The sequence below is a fragment of the Cricetulus griseus genome, chromosome 3 (assembly GCF_003668045.3).
Source record: "Cricetulus griseus strain 17A/GY chromosome 3, alternate assembly CriGri-PICRH-1.0, whole genome shotgun sequence".
Taxonomy (NCBI): Eukaryota; Metazoa; Chordata; class Mammalia; order Rodentia; family Cricetidae; genus Cricetulus; species Cricetulus griseus.
The window spans coordinates 200,218,087-200,231,869 of record NC_048596.1 but is presented as its reverse complement, the minus strand read 5'-3'; the positions used below and the strand labels follow the sequence as shown (position 1 = coordinate 200,231,869).

At 41.4% G+C, this 13,783-nt stretch overlaps 2 pseudogenes; both read left to right on the top strand.

Moving 5' to 3' along the window:
* Positions 1 to 626, top strand: LOC100770117 (annotated as a pseudogene).
* Positions 627 to 10,208: 9,582 nt separating this feature from the next.
* On the top strand, positions 10,209 to 12,108 carry LOC118238504 (annotated as a pseudogene).
* Positions 12,109 to 13,783: the final 1,675 nt, after the last annotated feature.

Below are 13,783 nucleotides of genomic sequence, written 5' to 3'. Positions count from 1 at the left end.
ATGGCGCCCAGCCCTAATGGCATGATCTTGAAGCCCCACTTCCACAAGGATTGGCAGCGGTGAGTGGACACTGGGTTCAACCAGCCGGCATGCAAGATCCGCAGACGCAAGGCCTGGCAGGCAAAGCGCGCTGCATTGCCCCTTGCCCCCCGTCGGGTCCCATCAGGCCGATAGGTACCATACAATGAGATACCACACCAAGGTCCGAGCTAGCAGGGGCTTCAGCCTGGAAGAACACAGGGTGGCTGGTATCCACAAGAAAGTGGCTCGCACCATCGGCAACTCTGTGAACCCAAGGAGACGAAACAAATCCTCTAAATCACTACAGGCCAATGTGCAGCGCCTGAAGGAGTACCGCTCCAAGCTCATACTTTTTCCCAGGAAGCCTTCTGCTCTCAAGAAGGAAGATAGTTCTGCTGAAGAACTTAAACTGGCCACCCAGCTAACAGGACCTGGGATTCACATCTGGAATGTCTACAAAAAGGAGAAAGCCAGAGTTATCACGGAAGAAGAGAAGAACTTCAAGGCTTTTGCCAGTCGTTGGCCCAGGCCAATGCCCTGCTCTTTTGCATCGAGCAAAAAGGGCAAAGGAAGCTGTCGAGCAAGATGTTGAGAAGAAAAAGTGATGTGCTGTTGGAGTATTGCAATAAAGTTTTCCATAAAGCAAAAAGGGGGGGGCTATGTGAGGGTCTGGCCCTTCAGTGTGCTCTGTCTTTTGTATCTGTGAGAATTGTGGCTTTGGTATAACTATCTTTTAGATGAAACATCAAGGCTGACATGTAGCATAGGCTCCAAAGCAATCTACCTTCACAGTGTCATCTGCCTGATTTTCAGCTAAGACCTTATGATACAAGATGAGCACGCCAGAGACGTTTCTTTCCATTATTTTTATAATTTACATATGTTCCTGCATGACTTTGAGGTAAGAATGTCCCTGCTTTTACATCGTGATCATGTTCAGAAGTGGATTTGCTACCTGCACATGCTTAGGAATAGGCAGAACTCTCCATGAACACATCCAGACTCCTTAAGTAAAATCTCCGTGCTTCCTTTGTTTAGGAAAAGCATTGCTTTGGAAAGAAGTCTTTCTCAGTTCCTTGTCTTGGCTGTTGTTTTGAATATTCTTGTTAGTCAAACTGAATAATCCTGGATTTAACTAAAACCCAAAGAGTTAGGTATACCTGTGAGGGATTTTTCTTGAAGGTTTTTAAATTAAAGACCCATTTTTAACCTGGATCATTTGAGTTGATGAGATCTACCTTTAGCATCTTGGTGGCAGTGCACACCCTTAACCCTAACTAGACAGAGGCAGTCGGATTTTCTAAGTTGAGGCCAGCCTGTGTTATGGTTGGAACTTTGCTCCAGCCCCTGGCATCCATATACCCAGAGAGTCTGGGATGTTACGGTGGAGGTTCCACACAAGCCCCCTCCCACCTCTCCCTCCAAACCCTGCATCTCAGAAAGCCCGCCAAATGATGACCCCCCCAGAGATGCTCAAGACCACTCCCATAGGATATTTAACACCCCCCCAAACCAGACTTGTGATTTTTCTGGTCTCCTCTCTGGCAGTGTAAGGGGTGTTGGCTGGAAGGCCATCAGGAGCATTGTAACCGTAAACATGGGCTTTTCTAATTTGGTTTGATTTGGTGTGATTTGGATTGCTGCATCGGTGGAGAGGCTTATCCTGGTGTAGAAACTTTTCAGCCTGGTCTACAGAATGACTTTCAGGGCTACACAGATAAACCATGTCTGGAAAACACCAAAAAGCCATCAAAAAAAGAATGAGATCCACCTTTAACCTGGATCACACCTTCAGGCAGCAGCCTACATATATAAAGGATGTAGAAGAAGCAAGCTCTCTCTTTGCCTGCTTGCCCCAGCTCTACCTACCAAGTTCATTCCTTTACTAGCATTACAGCCTACTTGTTTGGAATTTTGGTGTACACTGAAGACCAGCTGAGACATCCAGCCTCATGGACTGAACAACTAACTACTGGAGTCCTCAAGTTTCCATTGGTAGACAGCTGCTCTTGAACTAGCTGGACCACAGCTTGTGAGACATTGTAATAAATCCACTTTCTTTGTACACGGGGAGATTGATTTTTACCAGTCCTGCTCATGTAGAGGACCTTGAAATATGCATCCGTGTTTTTTTGTTTGTTTTGTTTTTTTGCCTGCCCACTGAGGAAGATGTGCTGATTAACAACAGTACTCATAAAGACATTCTTCCTAGCTCTGTTATTCTCTAAGTATTCAACATTTGTCAAGAGTTTGTCCTGAATTCCAGAAGAAAATTTCGAAAGCAATGGAGCCACCATCATCCAACCTTTTGGTGGGAGACAGATTTATCATTATGTTTTTTATCTGGTTCCTGCAATTTTCTCCTTGTTCTCTGAAGTGCTTGTGACTAACTGGTAAAAAGTATCTTCAGGCCGGGTGTTGGCGGCTCACACTTTTAATCCCAGCACTCAGGAGACAGAGGTAGGTTGATCTCCGTGAGTTCGAGGCCAGCCTGGTCTCCAGAGCAAGTTCCAGGATAGGTTCCAAAGCTACACAGAAAAACCATGTCTCAAAAAAAAAAAAAAAAAAAAAAAGGTATCTTCAGTTAATCTGACCTCAGCCAGTGTGAAGCCACAGACCAAATACCTCCTTTTGTGTCCTTAAATCTCTCTTTACAATTGTTAATATTCTGGGCACCCTTCCACCTATGGGACAGGGAAGCTCATTGCAGAAAAGGCTGTGCAAGCTAGTCCCATTTTGTCCAGGAGAAAGAAGTTCCTGTGGAGTGCAGGAAGATAGCTAGCTATGGCGATCTGGAAAACTCTTGGGTAGAAGGCAGGGACAGGAACCATTGTGCTGTGTCTTTAAGCACATTGCAATCTAAGGGACCGTGCTCTAGTCACTCAGGCCGCACAAGCCAATCAGGACCTCTAGGTCAAACCGCCAGTCAGAAGTGGTGCAGGGCCCTTCTGGGAGCCAGGCTGCAGATTTGGGTTTGCAAAGTAGCTGGTGCCAGTGTTGACCTGTGCTGTGCTGTGGGAGCTGCTGCAGGAAGCTATGAGGGGGCCATGGGCGAGCTGGGAAGGAGCAACATGGTGAGTAAGGGGCTGCTGTACCCAGGTGGGGAAGAGCAGATGGGGAGGTGCAGGAGCCGGGGTGGCGGGTCCTCACCATGGCTGGGTGGGAATCTGCAGGCTGATTGCCTGTGCTGTGAGTTCTCACATGGTCCATGCAACTCCCTTGACCCAGACTGGGCCTCTGAGTAACTTTATTCTGTGGGCTGCATCTGTGCAGAACATTGAGAGCAGAGATCTGTGTGTAGAAACATATTTGTAGTCAACAACAACATGTTTTTGGTGCATCCATGGGAGGAAGGCATGTTGCCAAACGTAGAGAGGCCTAGTTTCTCCAATATTTTCTAGACATTCAGCACTTGCATTTAACCTCTCTGTGTAAAGTCCATTTACAGTTAATTTTGTGGAGATTGTAAAAGGCATCTCTTGTGTTGGGTAGCACTCCACTACTTAGTTGTGATGTAGAAGTGTAGAATTGGTGACATAAAGGATTTACCAGTGCTTGGTCAGTAGTAAGTCTCACTAAGTAGAATTTAGCTGACAGAAGACTGCCTCTAACCCCTCACCCCCAAGATAAGTATATGCTAACATGGCCTGGTAGAGATAAGGATGCTATGATACACATTTTTTCACCAGGATTATCCAGACATTTGGCTCCAAACCATTACAAAAGAGACACCCCTACTGCCAACCAGCCACTAGGCCCATCCCCATATCAAAGAACAGCCCTCTAACAAGCTGCTCATGGAGGCATTACAGGGTCACAACCTAGTCAAGGCCCGGTGTGCCTTAAAGTTCCAGTTTTCTTCTTGAGAAAAGCATAGTTCTGAGAGATGGGCACTGTTAGATTTTTGCTTAAATTGGAAATAAAGAAAAAGAGGAAGCGCAAGATGAGACAGGAGACTATTAGACATATTAGACCTGTTAACCAGTTTATTATAGGCCTGGAGAGTAGAGACTAAGAAAGAAGAGAAACAGGGTTAATGGCTGACCACCATGGCCGGTCACCATAGAAAGAAGCAGAGAGAGCATAAGAGAAGAGACAGAGAGAAGAGAAGAGCAGAGAGAGGAGAGCAGAGAGAGAGAGAGGAGAGAGTGCATAAATGGTCAGGGATCTGTCTTTTAAAGGGGTCCTCTGCACCTGCGTGCAGACTTAGTTCCCATGGAACCCTGGTCTGACCAGGGTACTGCCTGTTCCTCCAGGTAACAGGGGAAGGCCAACATAATGCCTGAACCTTTCAGGCACTATGACACCAGGTAACAATTAATTATTTGAAAAGTAAAACACTGTTGTGTTAAGCACTGGCCTAGTCAAGCAAGGTTTTCATTTAGGCCTTCAGGCAGTGAGGAGGAACATTCTTGGGAGAGCCAGTAACAACATTCTTGGGAGAGCCAGTAACAGCCTGGGGCCCAGGCCTTGGGAGCTTTGCCTAAGGCCTTGATGTATTGAGAATAAAACAGAGCTTCTTCTCTAAATCCAGGAATATAGAGCTGTGAATGACTCCTTCAGATCCTGAGAACGGAACTCTTCCCACCACATGGGGCTGTGGTTATCAATCCCAAGGTCACTGTAGGCTCAGTCAGTAATGTTCTTGAGATACCGTGTTCCCCTTGTGCACCATTATTTGATTACCCTCGTCCTGTGTGTGTCCCATTGTATGAGAGTGTCTGCTGACTTCATAGAAGTCCCCCATTTCCTTCCATTGTCCCCTGGAAGTAGTATACAAGATGCTATTCTTCTTAAGAAGCTTACTTGGCATGAGACAGCTTGTGCAAGACCTCCCCACCCCAGCTTCTTTCCAAGATACTTCTCTACTTCTGCTGTAGGGAGTTGTAAGGAAGACCACAAGCCATGCCATGGTGAGTGTGGGGTGTTCAGAGCAGGTCTGCTGCACTGTCATATCTGCTGGGGCTTGGATGGACCGAGAGCCAGATTGCGGTTCTCTTGATCCATGTGATGGCCTGGGCAGACGCCTCCCTGCATGGGATTTCCTGGGGGAAGGGGAGGCCCTGCAGCCTTAGAATGGGAGGATATGATGCTTGTGATATCACTGTCCAGTGTGCACATACAGTCATTACTTGTGGTGCATGGTGGAGAAAGGAACTGGGAAAAGTCCAAAGTCTGCTTTCCAGAAGTTCTGAATATTGCATTCCACTTTCAGGTGTATCTTATAAATATTAGGTTTAGGAAGTGGTAGAAAGAGATGGTGTGGACCACGCTTCAGCAATATGTGATTAGAGTGCTTTTACCTTTCTGGCACCACCCACCATGGTGTGATCCAGTGATTCAGTTCACTTCACAGAATAAAGGGGGACTCTGAGATGCGGAGACTTCTCAGGTGTCTATAGTGTTGGGCAGGTGGATAGGACAAATTCCACATCTTGTGCCATAATCCATGTGGCAGGAAGCAGATTTTAAACTATTCTGTGTTGTTTGCAATTGGGCATCAGTGGGACTGGGTTTACCTGAGACCGCAAGGAGCCATAAAAGGCTGCAAGAGCCATAGCAGGAGATCACCTTTATTTGCATAGAGAGCTTTAGAGCATGGGACTTCTGTCTTTGGAAGAAATATCAGTATCTAGAGAGTCAGAAACATAACAGTTTAAGGGTCACTTTGAGTTAATTTTGTGGAAATTGTGAGGTCTGTGTTTATTTGATTTCTATACACATAGACCCACAGGGAGCTGGGATCACACTTTTCCTGGCTGAGTTTCCTTTGGCTTTTGATTAAAACTTGACGATATTTTCCTGACTTTGTTCTTGGCTGTTTTTCTCCATCCCCTTTATTCTTTCACAAATATTGTACATATTCTTCATTGTTGTATCTTTGTGGGAAGTATAGAAGTCTCATTGTGTCAATCTATGTACTATTTTTTCCTGATCCCATTGAGCATTCTGTTTTCCCTGTGAATGTAGCCTTGTAATCAGCTTTCCTGTTTATAGGGGTTTTCCCAATCTGGACCTCTTTTACTGCATATCATTTAGCCTTTTCTGACCATGTGAGCAAACTTTTATCTGCTAAGCTACAGCTGGATCCTTATCCCATGACTTTGGTGGTTGGCTCCATCCACTTTTCAAGTCATGAAAGCCAAGTCAAAGTTCGTGGCCTGGTCAGAGGTGGGTAACTGAAAGCTGCATTCAACCTTCCTAGCTGTAGAATGCTGATAACTTGTGCTGGCACAGGCTTTTTTACTTAGCTTTTTTTTAATGTACTTGATGCTCAAGGGCTTACTTTAAGTCAGAAACTTTTAAATGAGCTGTGAAATTTGAGCCTCATGTTGCTATGCCAAAATGTTGGCGGTTGTTATTACTCTTGCTCTTAATTCTTTGCTCTTTATTCTTTTTTTGGGGGGGGGGGCTCACCACAGAGATACCAATTAAATCACACAGAGTCTTATTATTACTTATAAATGTCCAGCCTTAGCTTGGCTTGTTTCTAGCCAGCTCTTCTTGACTTAAATTATCCCATATACATTTTGCCTCTGGATGTTTATCTTTCCCTATTCTGTATTCCTTTCTTTTTATTCTGTGGCTTGCTGTGTAGCTGAGTGGCTGGTCCCTGGTGTGTAAATGGCATTATTAATTGGCCTAAATAATAAAAACCTGGAGTCAGATATTGAAGAAAATGCTGAGAAATCAGAGAGGAGTGAGCCATGGCACATCTTACCACCTTAGCATCTCAGCAGACAAGAGAGCAAGTTCCTGTTTCTTCCTGCTTATATCCTGTTTCCACCCAGCTACCTCACTTCCTGTCTGTTTGTACAGACCTCCAGACCTCTGTAGTCGGCTAATGGCAAGCTCCATTCTCTGACCTTCAGACAGGATTTGTTTGTACAAGCAAGATATCACCACACTGGTGTCCTCTCCTTTCCTTGCTTCTCCATCCTTTATTTTTCCCAGATTTTACCTTCCATTGATTCTCTCTGCCTGCAAGCCCCACCCATCCTTTTCTGACAAGCTGTTGGCTGTTCAGCTCTTTATTAGGCAAAATATCACAGCTTCGAAGAGTTAAACAAATTCAATATAAACAAATGCAACACATCTTTGCATCATTAAAACAAATGTTCCACAGCATAAACAAATATAACACATCTTAAAATAATATTCTACAACAGGCTGAGTTACATTTTGAGACCACAAGATGTTGAGATCCCTAAGCTATGAGACATCTTCCATGGAGAGCTATCTGCATATTGGGGGTGGAAGTAACCAAAGAGAGAGATGTATGGAAAGTTGCAGGGATAGAGCCATCTAAACCCTTTCAAACATCTGAGACAGAGACAATATTTGATGTTTGTCCTGCTGTGCTTTGCTCCTCCCTTGGGCCAGGCTTCCTTCACGATGTCTCCATTTCCTTCTCTTGGAATATGAATGGTATTCAGTACTATTGCATGTTGCAAAGATGTAACTAGTTTTCTGACTTTACAAGATGTTACTGTCAGATTGTCTTGAGTGTCAGAAGAGACTTTGGACAGTTGAACAGTATAGGGGTATTATTCTCTTTCCCAGGGTGCCATGTTTTCATGATGCTCATATTTTGTGAGCCTTGAGTCATTTGATTGCAGGTACATCACTTTCCTTCTGTTGTGTTTGTTTTGAAATTTTTTAGTCAAACTGAGTATTTTACCTGTAAGCATGGATGTGCCCCATGTGGGTACCTGGTTCTCACAGAGATCAAAAGATGGTCAGAAACCCTGAACTTGGAAATATGGGTAGTTGGCAAATAATCCCTGTAGTATGAAGATTCCACATGATGCCAAGTTGAAAGTTCCTCCTTCTGTGAAACTCTCTAGAGCTGCAGATTACAAATACCAACATTAAGCCAGGCTTACTTAAAATTCTGTTCTCTAGGCTCCATCTCTTAACTGCTATGCTTCAGAGTAACTCCAATGTTGTTGAGCAAGCTGTAGTAAACAATTCTTGCAATTGTGACAAGAGGCCAAATTTGGTTACAATTATTCCACACTTGTTGAGTGTTTGTTTTAAATCCTCCATATCTTCCTCCACAAATGTGTGAATGACACAATGGATGTGAACAGATGCTCTCAGTCTCTGCAGCCTTGGATTTATAGCTCTCATTGACTGAATCACTTTCCCTTCTAATTCTACAAGCAGGGAATCTAGCTCTTCAGACCTGACACTAACTTTAAACTATTCAGAGGAGTGCATGGAATACAGCCACAGCATTCAGAAGCTTGGAGGAAAACTGCCATGAATTGGTGGCCAGCCTGGGCTCGATAACAAAACAACAACAAGAAAATTTCATTATAGGTAGTAAGAGCAAGCCTAAGAATTTCAAGTCACTGAAACTCTTAAACCTCAGAATGGCATGAGCGGAGCAACACATTAACTACATCACTCTAGTTCCTGTATGGGAAATAACTTTTACAAACTTGTATAGCCACTTATGGAAATCAAAATGGCAGTTCCTCGGAAAATTAGGAATAGACCTACCCCCAAGATGCTGCTATACCACTCTTGGCATATACCCAAAGGATGCTCCATCCTACCACATGGACACCTGCTCAACTATGTATTTAGCAAATATATTCCTAATAGCCAGAAACTGGCAACAACCTAGATGTTACTCAACCAAAGAATGGATAAAATGTGGTACACTGATACAATGGAGTATTATTCAGTTATTAAAAATGGACATCATAAAAGTTGCAGACAACTGGATGGAATTACAAAAAAGTAATCCTGAGTGAGGTAACTGAGACCCAAAAAGACAAACATGGTATGAACTCCCTTATAAGTGGATATTAGTTGTAAAGTAAAGGATATTCATGCTACAATCCACAGACCCAGAGAGGCTAATTAACAAGGAGGGCTCAAGGGGGATACATGGGTCTTCATAGAAGGAGGAATAGATTTTCTGAGTAGACTGGGGGGGTGGGGATGGGAAGAGGAGAGGTCAGGCTCAAGGAAACAGATGGAGACAGAGAATATGGGGCAACAACTGGAATTAGGGGACATTTGGGTGTTGATATGAAAGCCTAGTGCAGTCTCTGTTATATAGCTATCATTTGTTTATCCACTTTCCTTGCTAACACTAAAACAAGGAGAAAACCTAGCTCTTCAGATACCCCTTGCATTCTGTGACCCTAGAGGGGACTCTTAGGAATGGAGGATGAGGAGCCTAAACAGCTTTCTATAACCAGGCAAGGCTTTCAGTATTGGGACTGGGACACCAACCCAGACACAAAACCTTTGACCTACAATTAGTCCTATTTGTAAGATGCTGGGTTAATGGGGGCTCAGAACTTGTGGAAATGGACAATCAATGACTGGCCTAACTTTAGGACCATTCCATGTGAGAGATTGTATCCTCAATTTGCCGTTCCATGCCAAAAATTGCTTGCATGTCCAATATCCTGACTCTCAATAGCCAGAGGTCTAGGATAGAACCAAACTAGTAAGAGCTCTTTACTACTGAGCCATCTCTTCTGCCCTGTGTTATTATTTATGATCAACATTTATATTGTTAATCTTTTCATCTGTCCATTTATAACTGTTTAAAACTGCAGTGCCTTTTGATAAATCTTATTAATGTTACAGTTTAAAGTGGAGCACTTCATGTTTCTGGTAGATGAATACAGAATTCTTTGTAGAAATATCAGTAAATACCTCTGAGCTCTTTGTATCTTTTTTGTTTATTTGGTTGCTTTTTGCATGGCAGACAGAGTCTTAATATGTACTTCTGGCTGTCCTGGAACTGACTGCATAGACTAGGCTGGCATTCAATGCTAAGGCAGATATCCCTGCCTCTGACTTGTGAGTGCAGTGGTTAAAGGTGTAAGGCAATATACCCAGCTTGTGCATCTTATTTTTCTTTTTTGTAGTTAATTATTGTTCATACATTTTTTCTCATGTATACTCTGCACTGTTGATCTGTTTACTTGTCTCTATGTTTTTAAAAAGCATTGCTCTTGTAAGGTAATATCCCATTCACAGGCTACAGAAATGACACAGGTGAACCTCCTGTTCATTTTCCTTCCAAAGTGACTTAGTGATTGTATTATAATATCTATATCATGAAATAAGTGTTGGAAGCACCAGAATTATATGACTATACTGTTAAAGAATTATAAATCTACAATGTTGTCAGTATCATGCCTTCTGTTGTACACATGTATGGGATATTTCAGAATGCAGTGACCTATGATGATGTGCATTTCGACTTCACTTGGGAAGAGTGGATTTTGCTGGATACTTCCCAGAAGAATCTCTACAAAAAAATGTGATGCTGGAGACCTACAGGAACCTCGATACCATAGGTAAGACTGAATTTTCCTTCACGTTTTAAAAGAAGGGGACAACTGTTCCTTGATTTTGATGTAATTTGATTGAGAAAGAAGAGTGAGATGAAAAAATCTGTCATGGTTCTAAGGCTCACTGAAGATAGTAACTTAAATTTTTCACAATTTTCAATAATATAACATACATTTTCTGGTTCTACATTTTAGGATACAGTTGGGAAGACCATAATATTGAAGAACATTGCCAAAGTTCTAGGAGACATGAAAGGTGATTTTCATGTGCAAGGTGATACAAATGTGTCTCTGAAGAAATTGTAATCTGTCCTGGAAGTTTTAAACAAAAGCAAGTGTAAATAAGCACAGTTTCATGTGCATTGATGATTATTAAATTCTCATAAAGCTATATACATCAATTTCAGGTAGGTGAAATGCATTTGCAAGGCATTCTTTTTAAGACAGAAGACAAGGAAACGGTGACTTAATAGATATCTCCATTTGAATCATAGCTCCATGAGAGCTAGACTATGGAACTGTCAATCCATTTATTTCATACCACTCATATTACAAAAGGTATACATGTTGAAGTGGTGATAAGTATAACTCCAAAACATTCTAGTAAGGAAATAGTCCATAGTAAAATTAGTGTTATTTATTTACTTGTTATGACGATGCTAAGTTTAGTGAGGGGGGCAGTTAGACACAAGTCAAGGGGCAGTTGTTGTGGAGAAACCTTTTAATCCCTATACCACATGTCTATGAGGAACAGAACGCCATACTGTGTGAATTCGATGTATAAAACTTTTATTTGTTATTCTTCCTTTACTAAATATATCATATGTCACTCTAAATACAAACCATATGAGCATAGAGTATGGAAAGACATCACATACCTCTCTCTCAGAAAAATTAGAAGGCATGTAGCAGTCCCCACATTGAGTATACTTATTGAAGTTGATTCAAGTATATGAGAAACTGGTTTTCTAGCATCATTGTTAATACATCAAACACACACTGCAGAAAAGTCCTATGAGTACTAGGATCATGTAAATACATCTGTTTGTCCAGTTAACTTAGCAAATATAATATGACTCAAATATAGTATGACTCAAAGTATAGGAAAATTTAAAGATGAATAGGCATGGTAAAGCTCTGAGTTTTTCCAGTTCTCTTAAAATATGTGAAAAATCACCTGTAGAAAAAAAATAGTCTGTAAATGTGAACCATGTAATAAAGGATCTTACCATCACATGTATCTTCATACATGCAAAACAACCCTTAATGAAGGGGAGCAATATGAATGTAAACACAGTGGTAAAATCTTAATACCTGATTTATCTTTATAACTGGAGCAAATTGTAAAATTAATTCATAGAGATATAAAGATTCAATAGTGTATTGAGTGAGGTAAAGCTTTTACATGGGTGAATTATCCTTTAAGGAACAAAAGAAGTCATACTGAATGGAAAACTTCTGTATATACACAACATGTTAAAGCCTTTACATATCACAGTCATCTTGACATTCATAAAAGAACACATATGGAGGCAAACCCTATGAATGTAATCAATGTGGTAAAGCCTTTGCACATCACAGTAATCTTCAAATGCATAAAAGCACACATAGTGGAGAGAAACTCTATGAATGTAGTCAATGTTGTAAAGCATTGGCTTACCCTAGTAGTCTTGCAAGGCATAAAAGAACACATACTGGAGAGAAGCCCTATGAATGTATTCAATGTGGTAAAGTCTTTTCATATCACAGTGATCTTTAAATTCATACAAGAACAGATACTGGAGAGAAACCCTATGAATGTAATCAGTGTGGTAAAGCCTTTGCATGTCATAATAGTCTTCAAATCCATATAAGAACACATACTGGAGAGAAACCCTATGAATGTAATCAATGTGGTAAAGTCTTTGCATACCACACTGATCTTCAAACTCATACAACAACACATAGTGGAGAGAAACCCTTGAATGTAATCAGTGTGGTAAAGCCTTTGTACTTCACAAAGCTATTAAAATTCATAAAAGAACACATACTGGAGAGAAACACTATGAATGTAATCAATGTGGTAAAGCCTTTGAATGTCACAGTAATTTTCAAATGCATAAAAGAACATATGCTGGAGAGAAACCCTATGAATGTAGTCAGTGTGGTAAAGCATTTGGTTACCATAGTAGTCGTGCAAGGTATAAAAGAACAAATACTGGAGAGAAAAACTATGAATGCATTCAATGTGGTAAAGCCTTTGCACATCACAATATTTTTGTAAAATATGAAAGAACACATAGTGGAGAGAAACCCTATGAATGGAGTCAATATGGTAAAGCCTTTGTACAACACAGTGCTCTTCAAATACATAAAAGAATACATACTGGAGAGAAATGCTATTTATGTAATCAATGTGGTAAAGCCTTTGCTTATCACTATGCTCTTCAAATGCACAAGATAACACATGCTGTAGAGAAACTCTACTAATGTAATGAGTGTGGTAAAGCCTTTGCATGTATCAGTAATCTTCAAAATCAAAAGAAAAAGTCATACTGCAGAGAAAACCCAAAAATGTAGTCAGTGTGGTAAAATTTTGCACATTATACAGAAGTAAAGTATGTGCAATCACTTAAAGCATTTGCATATTACAATAGTCTTTGAGTACATGTAAAAAAAACTGAGGACTTACTATAAAGTATTTGGCAAGATCTTTATCCAAGACACTTACATTCAGTTACACAAGAGCATTTATTCTGTAGAGAATTATTTGTCAATGCCAACAATCTCTTCGAGGTTTATGATGTCCATTTTCATATTGTTTTCCACTGCAAAGTCATGGAAAGAAATAGATTCACGAATTTATGAAGCCTTGTGTGTAGGTAAAAGGACCAGCCAAGGAAACACACCCTGATCCTAAAACCAGAGGCAGTGAAAGACAGTTTGATTCTGAAACCAGACCCAAAGAAATACACTCTACTCATGACCAACTGAGCAGGGAAACCAACCAGTCATTGAGCACAAAACCAAACTATCTCTGATCATGAAATCCAGCCAGTCTGAGCTTATTCAAGCTCAGGGATTGAAATCTGACCAATTCCTACCCTGAAAATCCTCTCCATGGAAAAACTCTGGCACTAAGAAATCGTATATAAGCCTTGTGTCTGTTCAGTTGGCAGTTGCCCTTTTGCACGCTACCAGAGTCAGCCACAATCCTGGTTTCCTCCCTTGCAAATAAATCTCTTGAATAGGATTTGGGTGAAGAACTTTTCTCGCCACAGCAGAGCACGATCTCTGATGGGAAGTTCCCTAGTGGAGCAGACCAGAGAAGCAGTGGATACTTCTGCTGGGAAACAGCATTAGGGAACACAGCAGAAGTGGCAACATTTTGGTGGAGACAGTATAGACAGCTACATTTCTGCTACATATTGTTCAGAGACCAACTCCCAGTGAAA